Here is a 14,662-nt window from a genome sequence, read left to right as displayed (position 1 = left end):
TTATTTAATATTAACATTCTATTAGAATTAGAAGTCTTACTAGTGTTAAAGCAAAGGATTTCTTGAAACATTTTCCATTTGGTTGAGTAATACTCGTTAGTTAATAGTGGAATAGCTTTTATTACATAAGAAACACAGTACAGTTGTAAATCTGGCTGATCAAATCCCCCGGTAGACCAGTTCTGCTAGAGCTACTCTAGGTTTATTAGGAAACCAATAAAAAGCTTTAAGATCAATGAATTCAAATCTTTTATTTTATGTATGATTTAGGGGGATGGTAAAGACAAAGACTGTGTAATATATAATATCTTTGGTAAAATAAACATTTTAATAAAAGAAAGCCTCCCTTCCATTGTGAAGAAGAGTTTGATCCATTTGTTTATGAAATTCTTTATGATGATTAGATTATTATAGTTAACATCTATTGCATTTTTAATAGCATTAGCTATATGTTAGTTTACCTTCTTGTACAAAATATGTGGTAAATCTCATATTCAAATTAGTAATATTGGAGTCGCCAGAAAATATTTTTGTTTTACTATTATTAAAGATTAGACCAGATTTCCTTTGAAGTGAAGCCGTGGTGGTACAGCGGTAGCGTTGTTGCCTCACAGCAAGAGGTTCTCCTGTTCGATTCTCGGCTGGACTACCTTCTGTGTGGAGTCTGCATGTCCTCCCCGTGGTCGAGTGGCCTCCAAAAGACATGCATGAATGGGCATGCCTTCACTGAAGGTTGGGCATTGGGCTGGCAACTTGGCACCATAAAAATCTACTGCCAATCATTAGCAGACCGGAGTTCCGCTGTGGCGACCCCTAGCCGGGAAAAGCTGACAAGACTAGATTTCCTTTGAAAAATGTCTATAGTCTCAAAGATAGCAGATAGGTTACCATTACTTCTACAATCATTTGGATTTTAGCAGTTACATCAGTACTTAATTTAATACCCTCAATTTCTGAATTCAGCCTTATAAAATTAGCTAATGATTCAATAACAAGCGTGAAAAGCAAAGGAGATAGAGGACAACCTTATTTAGTTCCTTTAAGAATTTGAATGGATTGAGAAGTGTATGTACCTATCTTAACATAGTCCTAATATCCTTTATAAAGTTGAATAATAGGTTGTATGACATTACTACAGAAATTCAGTTCTTCTAAAATAATGAAGAGATAATCCCAATTAACAGAATCAAAAGCACAGTTTATATCCAAAATGATTAGAAACAAATTTTCTTTTGAATTATTATCAAAATCAATTATGGTTAGTACTCTTAATATTATCATATGTATTCCTATTTAAAGTAAATCCTATTTGATCATCAGTCAAAAATGTGAGAAAGTTCTTCAGTCTATTAGCATGACTAGACATGAACATTTTATAATCTACATTTAAAAGAGAAATTGGCCTATAAGAAGAACATTTAGTTGGGTTTTTATCAGCTTTTAATATAGGAGAGATAAGAGTGTACTTCCACGAAGGAGAAACATTAGCCACATTTTTACATAAGAAGAAAATTTATGTAATAAGGGTAAAGCTTCTTTATTCATTAATTTAAATATTTCATGAATGATTCCATCATTGCCCGAGGCCGCATTTTGTTTTAAAGCACTAATTTGAGACTGAATTTCAAATATTGAAATTGGTTTGTCAGATGTTTCAATATGAATATCTGATAACTTATTTTTGTATGCTTTTTAATAAATGATCTAATTACTTCTTTAGGTTCCAACACTCCTGACTAATTTTATGAAAGTGATCTCTGAATTAAACAGAAATGGGGTCAAATTGTAGTTTGAAAACTGAACTAAATAAACTGGAAACATTTGAAGGAAATTTCTACAAAGATATTAAGTATAATAGAAAACTAGTTTATAAATATTGATATATAAGACATGGTAAGAGTAAAGGCTTAAAAATCAGTAAACTGTTGTAGATTATAAATGTTATTCTCAAAAAGCATATTGTAGATGTATTGATAAAATCTTACTGAAAACAGGTTGGCTTCATATTAGGGGAGGGGTAGTTTGTGCTACTGACATCCAAGTACATTCAGATACTAAAATTAGATTATATTGAAAAAGTACTATGCAAACTTAACTCAAGCAAATTACAGGGAGGAGACAGAATTAATGAAAATAACGCAGCACTTCTGCATGAACTTACAGTAGTGTTACATCTGTTATTTACTAGGTTATTTAAGTAGGGATATATTACTCAGTACTGAAGACATGCACTTTTAAACCTATTTTTAAGAGACTCTAAGATAAACCCAGAGTCATATATACCCAACGTCTATGTTCTTATATTGGAGAAATAAAATTATTTTGGATAAATTGTCTGAGTGGGAAATGTTGGAATTTGAACCTTTTTATCAGCATGCATATCTTTAAAATAGGTCTAGTACTACTTGTAACATGGTTTATATTAATATAATGTATAATCAGCTACAAATGAGAAAGTGTCTTCAGACATAATTTATGTAGGCCCATCTTCACCCTTTGATTGGGTAGTTCACACTATAACAATGAATAATTTAGCACAACTAAGCATTATTGTAACCTTGATAAGGCACATAGCTCCATGGCTTACAAATAGGACATGGTAAATATAATTAAGCAGTTGGACAGGCAAGATTCTTGGCTACAGTGAGGGTGTCTCACCGGCTTTGTCCTGGGCTCATACTTCTTTAGATTGTATCTTTCTTCTGCAAGTGATCTACAGTCTCTATAAAAATGCCTTATTAATGAGGGGAATTATTACATCTGTTATGGATAGAGCAGGTCTACAATAGAACTTGACTAAATTGACTAGGTGGGCACAGGAGAATAACATGTTGATAAACACATCAAAAACTAAACACATGAGCTGTGTGAAACATAAATTGAAGGGTGAACATTTAAAACAGAATGCATTTATTTTCAGTATGGATTCATTGAAGGATCTAGGTATATGGGTAGATCCAGTTTTTAATGATAGTTATAACACAATAAGCTGTATAAAATATTTGGAGTCTAGGAAACAATAAATGATGAAGACCTAAACTAGAGTATGGAATAATGATATGGAATCCTTATGAGAAAACTAGGATGCGTAATTAGAAAGAGTAGAGTAGAAATATGCCAGGGGCATCCATGGATGTGAAAGCTTAAGTTATTGTGAAATATTAAAGTACTTAAACTTGTACAGTGTTTCAGCTAGATATTTAAAGGAGACCTATTGAAGTGTAAATGAATGACAAGCTGAGGTCTTATCTTCCAAAGTGGATCTCTTGTCCATCCAAAAGGATATCTGGGAAGGTTGTTTCATATCAGCCTCCAACAGGGTATAGGAAGAGGAAACATCAAAGGAACCAGGGTGGTCCAAGAACTTATGAGACCCAACAAAGAAATATGAGATAGCCATACAACAGCAGTTTCAAGGCTGGACTTTTTAAAATGAATTGTTGTCAAGGGAGGGATGTCTAAAGCCAACATACCCTGTGTAGCTGCTTAACTCTGATTTTCTAAATAATTCTTAAAGATAACAACCTACTTTGTAAGGTGTTAGAGATAAATGAGTGAGAAACATAACCATCCATATAATTATGGGTAGCTCCAAGACTAAATAAAATTTTGAGTGCTTGTCCCTGCATGGAATTTGCCTCCTACAGTCACATTTTCTTCTCTTCACTGACACAAACAAAATATTCTTCTCATAAATAGAAGAAATAAAGGAAAAGTACTTATCTGCCCAAGGCAATAGAAAAGACATGGATCACATGTGTGAGAGACTAAACTCTCCATGTTTGGGTTCGTGGCAACAGAGTTCACATGTATTTTGTGCCTGTACCCCCTCTAGCACTTTCTACATGAAGTCATACACTGGACATATGGCATGACAGGAAGGTATACTGGCTGAATGTGTGCAGCTATCCTTAGCAGGATACCTCAACTGTTAGTGATACTGCAACAATAATCTAAGGAAGGACATAATGCATATGACATTAAAAATACAAAGCAGTTTAATAGACAGCCCATTATCTAAGTAGAGTAATGACAGTTATGCTAATGATGCTCATCCCATTGGGCATTTTTCCAGCATATGTGTGTATATCACTGCATATTGGTAGTAAATAATATACTAAAACACATCTCAATTACTTCATATCTTTTTGGTTTAGTGGGGGAGGCTCAACATGATAAGTATTCTTGTTCATATTGTAAACTATGCAGAACATACTTCACTGCTTTTGGTGAGATACTACTGGGTAGCATTTCAGAGTCTCACATTACACTTAATGTCAGGCTATTACTACATTTAAATATGTTTTACCAGACTTATCCGTTAGAGAAGTTACATTCAAGGGATCATCATGAAACAAATATACTTTGGGATTATTCTTTAGTCAAATTATGTTAGTCACAGTTTAACTTTAGCGTCAGTAAAACATTAAATATTGTCCAGTGTCATTGTATCTGCCTCATCATTACCACCAGCACTGTGTTGTTGTACCAGTTTTCTTTCACTGTCACCATGATTTATATATCACAGATTTCCATGTTCCACCATTTTGCTTCATGCCTGCTCTGTCTATGCTTTATTCCACTTGAAGAGCATAGGATCATCTAAAGAAATACAGCAGAATCTTTCTATATAGTCATTGATGCTAACGTAGAAAAGGACCAATACTTGATCCTATATTACCACTAATTGATAGTAAATAGGGTCTGGTCCCATATCTCTGATATACAGACTGTCAGTAATGACCAGACTAACATATCCTCCACACAACCTCTAAAAACTTCCCAACTAACATACCTAATAAATATCCATGATATATAGGGACACAATTGGGATGGGTTGCATGACTAGGCTTATAATGGCCCTGGTGGTCATTAGCCTTTTATTTACCTATGAACCTTTGTTAGCATGAGGCTGAACTCCCATAATAAGCTAGTTGTAAGTCCAGTGCTAACCCCCATTTGCATTCTCTTTGGATTTAAGTTATTCTTATCAGGCCTGATAGGGCTTCCAGCTTATTAGGACATCATCATTTGAGAAATTCTCAGCTCCCAAATGTGTTTGCTATACACTAATATGGTAGTGTTAGCTACTTGACCAAAACTGATGTAGCCTATGCCAACTATTTCTTGCAGTCACCTGACCAAAAAATATTTTCATTTTATCCACACTGTCCTACATAAGGAGTTTCCTTGCATCTGTGAAAAAATCTTGCATTCATACATGGCAATCAGTACCTGAAAAAAAAAAAAAACATAAAACCAAAACAATAACAGCAGTGGTTACTTTTAGCAACAAAGTGCACAGGCAGCATAATAGGCTCTCGTAACTTGGTTCCCTTCCCCACAAATAGTGCAACCCTGGAGGATATTTATATTAGAGTGATTTGTGGGGCACAGCCACCAACAACACCTAAGACAAACCTATACAGAATCATCTGAGTAACAGGGGAGTTAGTCATACAGACAAAGAATGCCAAGGAGTTAATGCTTGAGCAGTACAAATAACTAATCCTAAATAACATTAACATAGAGGTAAAAGACTACCCACCCCTCTTCCAAGGCTGCATAGTTTTTGGGACAAGCATATCCTTATTGTTATAAACTCTGTAATTCACTTGGTGCAATGCTGTGCGAGTTCAAAGTGGGCTTATTCAAGTAGTAGGACTGTGGGTGGAACAGTCCCTACATGAACAGCAGCAAGACTGGCAAGGTGCATTACTGTTTGTTTTTATTTGTCAGGTTCTTATTTCACATTTATTTTTTATATCATTTTTCAACAGCTTGCAGGTGACCATCATTTATGCTTGGTATTTTGTTTTTTAAATGTTTTTTAAATAACTTGTGAGTCAGGATTATAAAGCAGCCTTTTATAAGTCTATTGCAAACCCTGATAACTTTGGGTGTAGTGTTTGTTAGACAGGAGGAATACATTTCATCCAATCTCAGACACATTGTAGTGATGGTACAGTGAGACTTTAGGTTGCATATGAATTGTAATGCACTGTGGTAAGTTGCATAAACAAGCAGAAAAGAAAAAATACTGTGCCTATTTATGTTAAAACAGCTTTACAGTTCAGATTTTACAGTTGTGAACTAAATGCACCTAAAGTATTCTTGAATAAGCTCACTAAAGTTATTTTTGGGTGGTACTCGTGCTGAAGGGCTTTACAAATGACCTCCCTGAAGCACTGTTTGTACATCAGGACCAGGGATAATTCTTTAGCAATGTGGAACAATAGTTTGTCTTTTCCACATGCTTACTATTGAAAGCTGACTTAGTTGTTGAGTGCTTCTAATATAACAGTGCACCTTTTTTCTGTCATGATGTTCATCGTGCATACAGCTGCAGTCATAACAGATGGGTTCTCCTGCTGTCAGGCAGGTCCTCGGTCGGCCGAATTCCAAAGTCTAGGTCCGGCGTCGGTTTTCGTCGCTTCCTCCCTGACGTCAGTGCGCCAGGGGTATAAAAGAACCAGCCGACGCCATTTTCTTCAGTCTTTCTTGCCGCGCGGTGCCCGAAGCAGAAGCAGTTCGCAAGTGCCGGTCGGCCAGCTCCTGAAATTACGAATATTTTGCAACCGAAGTCTTCTTGAAAGCTAAGTACCCTGTTGGAGAAACTTTTCTTGCCTCAGACCGATGTCAGACAAAGTTAATAATTGTATTTCTTGTGGGAAGCAAATACCGCATAAGGATTTTCATTCCCTTTGCATTCCTTGCTTAGGCCCAGACCACAACGTCTCGGTCTGTCGTTTTTGTGCTACATTCAACAAACGCACCATTAAGCGTCGGGCGGAGTTCACCCAGCACCATTTTGGCAAAAAATTTAACTATATTATGTCATCGGATACTCCGACTCCAGTTTTGTCTAAAAAAACGCAAAGATAAGGACCGACACACGAGGTCCGCGGCCTCTACCAACACCAAGCCAAAGCCAACTACAGGTGGTCCGGTTCTCAGCGAGGTGCCTATGCAGCCTCTGCCTACCAACGACACTTCATTGGAGGTGTCTTCTGTGCCCAAGGTCGCAGGCTCCTCAGCCCACACCCCGACTACAGATACCGAAGCCACTCTTGGTGGTGAATCTCAAAATGTAGACAGGTCTGCCTCCTCTCAAGGTGTCTTCAGACCTTCCTCTTCTTTTTCTATCAAGGCTTTCACTAAGTCTAAAGCAGCCATGCTTAATAAGAGACAAGCTCCACAGGGCCCTTCTCCAGGCCCCATGCCTAAGAAACAGATGCTTAAAATGGCTGAGGATTTGATTACTCTTATCAGGGGTGCTCAACCCCCCCCCCCCGGACAAAAGGCCCAGAGTGGAGGAAGAATCCCCCTCCTTTGACCAGGCCTCCATTATTTCAGAGCACTCTGATGAACAGGAACATTCTTACTCCCCTTTTGAAGATTCTGATGCTGAGGAGTCCATTCCCTCTGTCTCTCCCCCAGATGATTACTCATTTGGGGAAACCTTGCATACCTTAAGGGAACACTTCCACTGGGAAGGCCAAGAGTACTCAGATTCCAAGAATAAGCTTAGGGAGTTTCTCTTGCTACCCCAGCACAGGCCTCTGGCTATACCTCCTGTCTTAGACATACTAGATGATGTGTACTCGGAGGCCTGCCTTAACCCGGATTCTTTACCTCCAGCCCCAGTCAAGCCTGAGAGGTACTACCGGGTTCCTGACTCACACCAGTTTTTATACAAAAGCCATGCGGCTGACCCAGAAACTATCTCACAGGGCCCCAAGGGAATTAAGGCCTCCACTGCTAAAAACCCATTACCTTCCAAGAGAGATTCCAGATCCTTAGAAAGGTGGGGTAAAAAGGTATACACCTCGGCCACCTTAACCATGAGGGCATTAAACTGCCAGTTCCATATGCTAAAGTACCAACAGTTTCTGTTATCACAGTTGAGAAGTAAAATGTCACAAGTTGAGAAGTAAAATGTCACAACCTGAACAACTTGAAGGAGTTGCAGGATTTGATGCATAGTGCAGAACAAGTGGGTAAACATACCTTGCAATGTGGTTTTGATGCTCTAGAGGCCTCATGTAGAGCTGCTGTTACAGGATCAGTTATACGTAGACATGCCTGGCTCAAGGAGCAAACATTGCCAGATCATGTCAAAGCTAAATTACTAGATGCCCCTCTACAAAAGGATGTATTATTTGGTGTTAAAGCTGAGGAGGTATTAAAGAAAATGGAGGAAAAGGCTAAATCAATGCAAACAGTGAAAGATTTTCTACAGGTACAACCTCCACGTTTCAGTAGAAATTGGCCTTCCAAAAATTGGTCCTTTCCAGCCACGGACAGACCCCAAAGAGGTAGATACAGGTGCCCGAGGGGCAGAGGGCAATCTCAAGGATCGTTTAGAGGCAGGCAATGGCAAGCTCCTACACAAAGAGGTGGTGAGGATAGTTCGCAGCCATTCAGAAAGCAAGCCCAATGACTTTCCCCTTTGCATGCCAAGCAAGGCTCAAATGGCAGCACCCTTATGTGGAAAACTGGCATTATTTTCAAAAAATTGGCATATTGTCACAAAAGACAAATGGATCCTGGACATTATAAACAGAGGCTACAGATTCCATTTTCACACCCTTCCAAAAATGAGAGGCATGCCAAACCTGCCACACAATTAAAGGGCAGAGGCACAAGACAAATTTCAGATCTCATGGACATGAAAGCTATTCAAGAGATACCTACTCACGAACAAGGTCAAGGTTTTTATTCCAGACTATTCCTGGTACCAAGGAAGGGAAAAGATTGGAGACCTATTTTGGACCTATCCATCCTAAACACATTTTTGCTCGTACCAAAATTCAAGATGCTCACATTACAGCAGCTTCTTCCCATGGTGGGCAAGGAGTCTTGGCTGGTAACATTGGACCTCAAGGAGGCATACCTGCATGTCCCAATCAGACAAAATTGCAGAAGATACCTCAGATTTCTTGCAGGTTCAACCCATTATCAATTCTCTGCATTGCCCTTTGGCTTATCTACTGCACCCAGAGTATTCACGAAATGCCTGGCATCAGTAATTGTCTACTGCAGACTTCAAGGAATACAAATATAGCCATATTTGGACGACTGCCTGATCCAAGCGGACAGCAAGCACATACTTCTGAAACATCTGGCTTTTGTAATAATGTTGTTGAATTCTCTGGGATACACAGCCAACAAAAAGAAATCAAGGCTAATACCCTCTCAGAAAATAATTTTCCTGGGTGGCAACTTGGACACAAACACCCAGATGGCCTACCTCATGCCAGAGAAGCAGGGGCAACTAACTCAATACTTCAGAACACTAGCAAATTTCACCAGGCTGACTGCAAGGAAAATCCTGCAGGCTCTGGGATTCATGACATCTTGCATCCTACTAATCCCATGTGCAAAGCTGCATATGAGGAAACTTTAATGGTACCTGAAAAACCTATGGTCTCAACACAGCCACAGTTTGGAAACAATAATACCACTAATTCCATGTCTTCAAAGGAATTTCTGTGGTGGGCTCAAGCATGCCAAACAAACACAGGTCTCCCATTCTGCAAGCCTCAAGCAAATCAAGTCATCACAACAGACGCCTCGGACTACGCCTGGGGGGCGCACATGACAGATCGGTGCATTCAGGGCAAATGGTCCCAAAAAGAAAAGCACCTTCACATCAATCAAAAGGAAATGCTAGCAGTAATAAATGCTATTATAGCTTTCAAAGACCTTCTGCATCCAGGTCAACTATTGATAAGTACAGACAACACCACAGTAATGTGGTACATGAACAAACAGGGAGGAACCCATTCATACCCCCTATGCAGGCTGGCCATGTCACTTTGGAACATGGCTCTGGAATTACAAATTGAACTTCAAGCACAGTACTTGCCAGGCAAGGAAAACACGCTGGCAGACAACCTAAGCAGAAATATGACAGATCCACACGAATGGAAGTTGCATCCTCAAGTTTTTACAGAGATAATTCAAGCATGGGGAAGGCCAGACATAGATCTCTTTGCCTCCCACAAAAATCACCAATTGACAAAATTCTGCTCAAGGACTTTTCATCCACAGGCCTGGAGAGTGGACGCTCTCTCTTTCAGTTGGACAACAATGACAGTTTATGCCTTTCCACCTCTTCCTCTGCTGCCCAAAGTTCTATTAAAAACCAGAGCAGAGATGATTCTCATTGCTTCAGACTGGCCAAGACAGCACTGGTACTCACTCCTGAGGAGCCTGACGCATTCCCCTCCATGGACCCTACCTCTAATGCCTCTTCTTCTGACTCAGCACAGCTTCAAAACTCTTCACAGTCAGCTGAAAACACTCAATCTGGCCGCATGGAAGATTCCTTAACATCACAACAGACCCTACTCTCCAAGGAGGTGCAGGATGTCATTTTGGAGGCCAGAAGGCCGTCTACTAGAAAAGCTTACTCCGCAAAATGGAAACGGTTTTGTGCCTGGAATGAGAAAAAGGGCCAGAATCCTGGAAAACTGAATTTACCTCAAATATTACAGTATCTAGCTGAGCTGCTAAGCAGTGGACTTTCAATCTCCTCCATCAAAATCCATGCCTCAGCCATTTCTGCAGAATACAACAGTGATCCACCCCTATTCTCTCACCCTGTCTTAAGACAGTTCCTCAGAGGGGCTAAGAATATAAAACCCCCAAGGAAACAACCAATACCTGCTTGGGATCTCAATTTCATTCTAGAAAAGCTGTCCTTGCCTCCTTTTGAGCCAGCTGCCTCAACAGATTTGCAATATTTGTCTTGGAAAACAGCTTTCCTTCTGGCTATCACCTCAGCTCATAGGGTATCGGAACTACAAGCCCTCATGGCTGTGCAGCCTTTTATCATCTTCCATCAGGACAGAGTTTCCTTACGAACCAACCCATCCTTTATGCCAAAGGTGGTATCCAGGGTAGCTTTGAATCAGGCTATACACTTACCTACCTTCTACCCCAATCCTCAAAACAAAGGGGAGAGACTACTGCATTCCTTGGACATCCACAGACAGCTGTGTTATTATTTGGACAGGACAAAGCCTTTCAGAAAATCAGAACAGCTCTTTGTGTCCTATGCTATAGGAGTTCAAGGGAAGCCAGGTTTCCAAACAGACAATCTCAAAATGGATAGCCCACTGCATACACTTTTGTTACTCTTTTCATGGTAAAACTGTACCTGCAGGCATCAGATCTCACTCCACAAGGGCCACAGCTACCTCTGCAGCTTTCCTCAGAGGAGTTCCTACCAAAGATATTTTGGAAGCAGCCACTTTACCTTCTCCAAGCACTACCACCTACCATTATACTCCAAAGCTAGAGCAGGTTTTGCCACTGCAGTCTTGCAGGGCATTCTGGCTCCTCCTAGTTCCACCTAGTGCCTACCACCCCTTTCTTAGCTTTGGGATTCCACCCATCTGTTATGACTGCAGCTGTATGCACGATGAACATAGTACAGTTTTGTACCTACCATAAATGTAGATGTTCGAGTGCTAATACAGCTGCAGTCCAGGTTTCCCTCCCTCCTTCCCCTCTTGGGACAGGCCTATTGGCTAACACCTCCTCATACAACCTGATTGGGGTATTCTTTTATGGTGTATTTGCTTGCAACTACTATATTTTGATTATATTGCATTGCCTTATTACACAAATTTATGTATTGCCTTCCTTCTGGGGGCACCTGACATCTGGGGCAAGAAAAACTGAAGAAAATGGCGTCGATTGGTTCTTTATACCCTTGGCACACTGACGTCAGGGAGGAAGCGACGACAACCGACGCTGGACCTAGACTTTGGAATTCGGCCTACCGAGGACCTGCCTGACGGCAGGAGAACCCATCTGTTATGACTGCAGCTGTATTAGCACTCGAACATCTACATTTATGGTAGGTACAAAACTGTACTTTCTGATTAGTCCTCCTCCACCAACAGTAATGTATCCTGTACTGCTCATCTAAGGACACAACTGTGGTGCCCTTTTCTTATATAATAAATAAGAGTAGGACAAACCACAGCAATAAACTGAAGGGGACATTATGTTAAAAGCACATCAATGAGCAGTAAAATCCATTACATCTTTTTCCATTAGGTGTACACCCAAACAACTGGGTTGCAGAAAATATTAAAAAAAAAATCACACTTATGTCTGCCTCCAAAGTGGAAAAAAAAACAGTAGCTCATATAAGCACTTCTACAAATTTCAAAGCCAAGTGATATTATAAGGTTTTACTATTGCCATGGCCATGGGGCTGCAAATAAAAGAGCACACGGAGGAAACTGTTAGCATTTCCTCAAGTGTTAAATTACCCTCCCCCTAAACTACTGAAACCTGAAAAATCACAGTAAATGCTGCCTGAATGTAAACAATAGGATCACCTGACCTACTAGCTTAATCAAAACAATGAGAGCTGCAGGGAATCTTGACACTCTCCCTTTAAAGGTTTGCATCCAAAATTTCCCTGTTACTTGAAGTTCCTCTCTGTTTCTTCATCTCTTTCCATTTTGAGTTATAGTTTTCTGCTTGTGCTATGTATTGGAGCCTTAGCTGTGTTGCTGTGAAATACCCCTTCAAATATGGTAATCCTAATTTGCCCTGTTCCATTGGAAGAATAAGTTATCCCACTTGACTGTTGCCGTCTTCCCCTCCCAGATAAAATCCTTCAGCCCTTTATTAATTACTATCCACAACCTCTCCTCTGGTTGATAAAAATATGCCTGACCTGTATACAAGACCAAAGGGACTAAAACATTTTCACTGCTTGTATCTTACTATCAATATCAATATAACAGAGCTTCCATTTTCTGAATTTTTGTAATATAATTTTTTTGGTCTTTTCACACATATCCTTAGCTGCCAAATTGGTATAATTTTTAATCCATACTCCTAAATATTTAATTTTATCATGTGCCTGTAAGTATGAATATTGCTGAACCAGTTTGTATGTGGGTACATAATTTAATGTTATTGCTTTTGTATTGGCTTCATTCATTTTGGTTCCTGTAAAGGTTTGAAATTGTCTCTATATGTTCCACAGTGCTGTAATGTCCCTTTCTGGTTTTGTCAGGTATAAAATAATGTCATCTGCAAATAGAGCTAACTTCTCTTGACTACCATACCAACTATATCCTTGAATTTCTGAGTCCCTTATTTTCTTTGCCAATGGTTTTAATATAATGCAAACTACAAAGTGGACAAAGAACATCCATGCCTAGTTCCTCTGCTCAAGCAGAAATTACCAGACAGAACCTCACCCACTTTAATTTTTGCCTCTGATCCCTCATATATTCTCCTAATCAACCTTATAATTTTTTCAGGGAATGGAAATGCTTCCATTGCTCTGCTCATAAAGTCCCAGCTCACTCTGTCAAATGCTTTCTCTGCATCAATATCTACCAGCAACAATAATACTTTCTTACATTCTGCTTCCCTCTGGATCATCACTGTTCTGCTAATGTTTTCAAATGTTTGCCTCCCCTCCACAAACCACCACATTGATCCATATCTATCAATTTTGGCATCACTTTTGCCATTCTTTTTACCATTATAGATATAAAGACTTTATAATCATGATTTAGTATTGAAATGGGCCTGTATGAAGCTGGATATGATGGATCTTTACCCTCTTTAGGTATTACAGCTGCTACCACTTTCTTCCAGGATGTTGGTACTTCTCCTTTTAAAATACTGTTAAACAAAACCTTCCAGATGTTTATCAGTTTCTCTCCTAGCTTGCAAACCTCCACAGGAATACCATGTATTCCTGGGGACTTTCCTGTAGATTGGTTATACATCACCATTTTTATCTCATCTCCTACTATCCTGTTAGTAATTGTGCTTCCTCTACCTCTAGCCTGGGCATATTTAATTCTTCCACAAATACTTCCATTTGTACATTTTCATGATTTCCGTATTTATCTGCTTTATACAGACTTTCATAGTATTTTTGAAGTATTTCCAATACTTCTACATAATCCCTTGTTATCTTCCTTGTTATAGGCTTCCTAAGCTTGATGACAGCCTTTTCCATTTTCTGTTGCATGAGTCGTGCTAAATGTTTTTATGCTCTAGGGTTATCATCAACAACAGTTGCTTAATAGCAATCTTTTAAAACTCATGAATATTATTGAGATAATCCTTTAGTTTCTGTTTACCATTCTGCAGTTGCCCCTGTTGTTATGTGAGATTCCCCCTATTTTGCAGTACTTTAACACTTTTTCAGTCCCTCTAAGCAATTCTTGTTACTTTTTAACCATATCTCCCTTTCTTTTATTTCCATCCTATTTTTAAATTCCACTTTAATTTTATCCCACTCCCTAGCTATATTTTCAGAAGAATTTTTTATCTTCTCTAATAGCTCCTGAATAATGTCTACTGCCCATTCCTTAAATTCCTCTCTCTTCAACAGATAAGTGGGAAAGTGCCAGTGTCTCATTTTTATTTCATTACTCTGTGTTTTTATTTTAATTATTATTGGCACATGATCTGAAGTAGTTATCGGGTGCATATCAAGACCATCAATTAAATGCACATTTCTGTGAAATGTATATTCTGTCTAGCCTAGCCCAGTTTTTCTGTCTTGGAGAATAGTATGTAAATTCACACCAAACTCCTAGTACTGAATTCACATCTTCCATGCAAATGTTTTCATAAATTTCTTTAGAAATCTACCCACCTT

At 39.1% G+C, this 14,662-nt stretch overlaps 1 protein-coding gene across 1 annotated transcript in view; it reads left to right on the top strand.

Annotated features, from left to right (window-relative positions):
* LOC122802330 (mannosyl-oligosaccharide 1,2-alpha-mannosidase IB-like) overlaps window positions 1–14,662 on the top strand; it is a 2,920,195-nt gene that overhangs the window by 1,280,139 nt on the left and 1,625,394 nt on the right. The window lies entirely within an intron of this gene.

Source organism: Protopterus annectens, chromosome 5.part0 (assembly GCF_019279795.1).
Source record: "Protopterus annectens isolate FY-2018-M chromosome 5.part0, PAN1.0, whole genome shotgun sequence".
NCBI classification, from domain to species: Eukaryota; Metazoa; Chordata; order Ceratodontiformes; family Protopteridae; genus Protopterus; species Protopterus annectens.
This window is presented reverse-complemented; position numbering and strand designations above follow the sequence as displayed.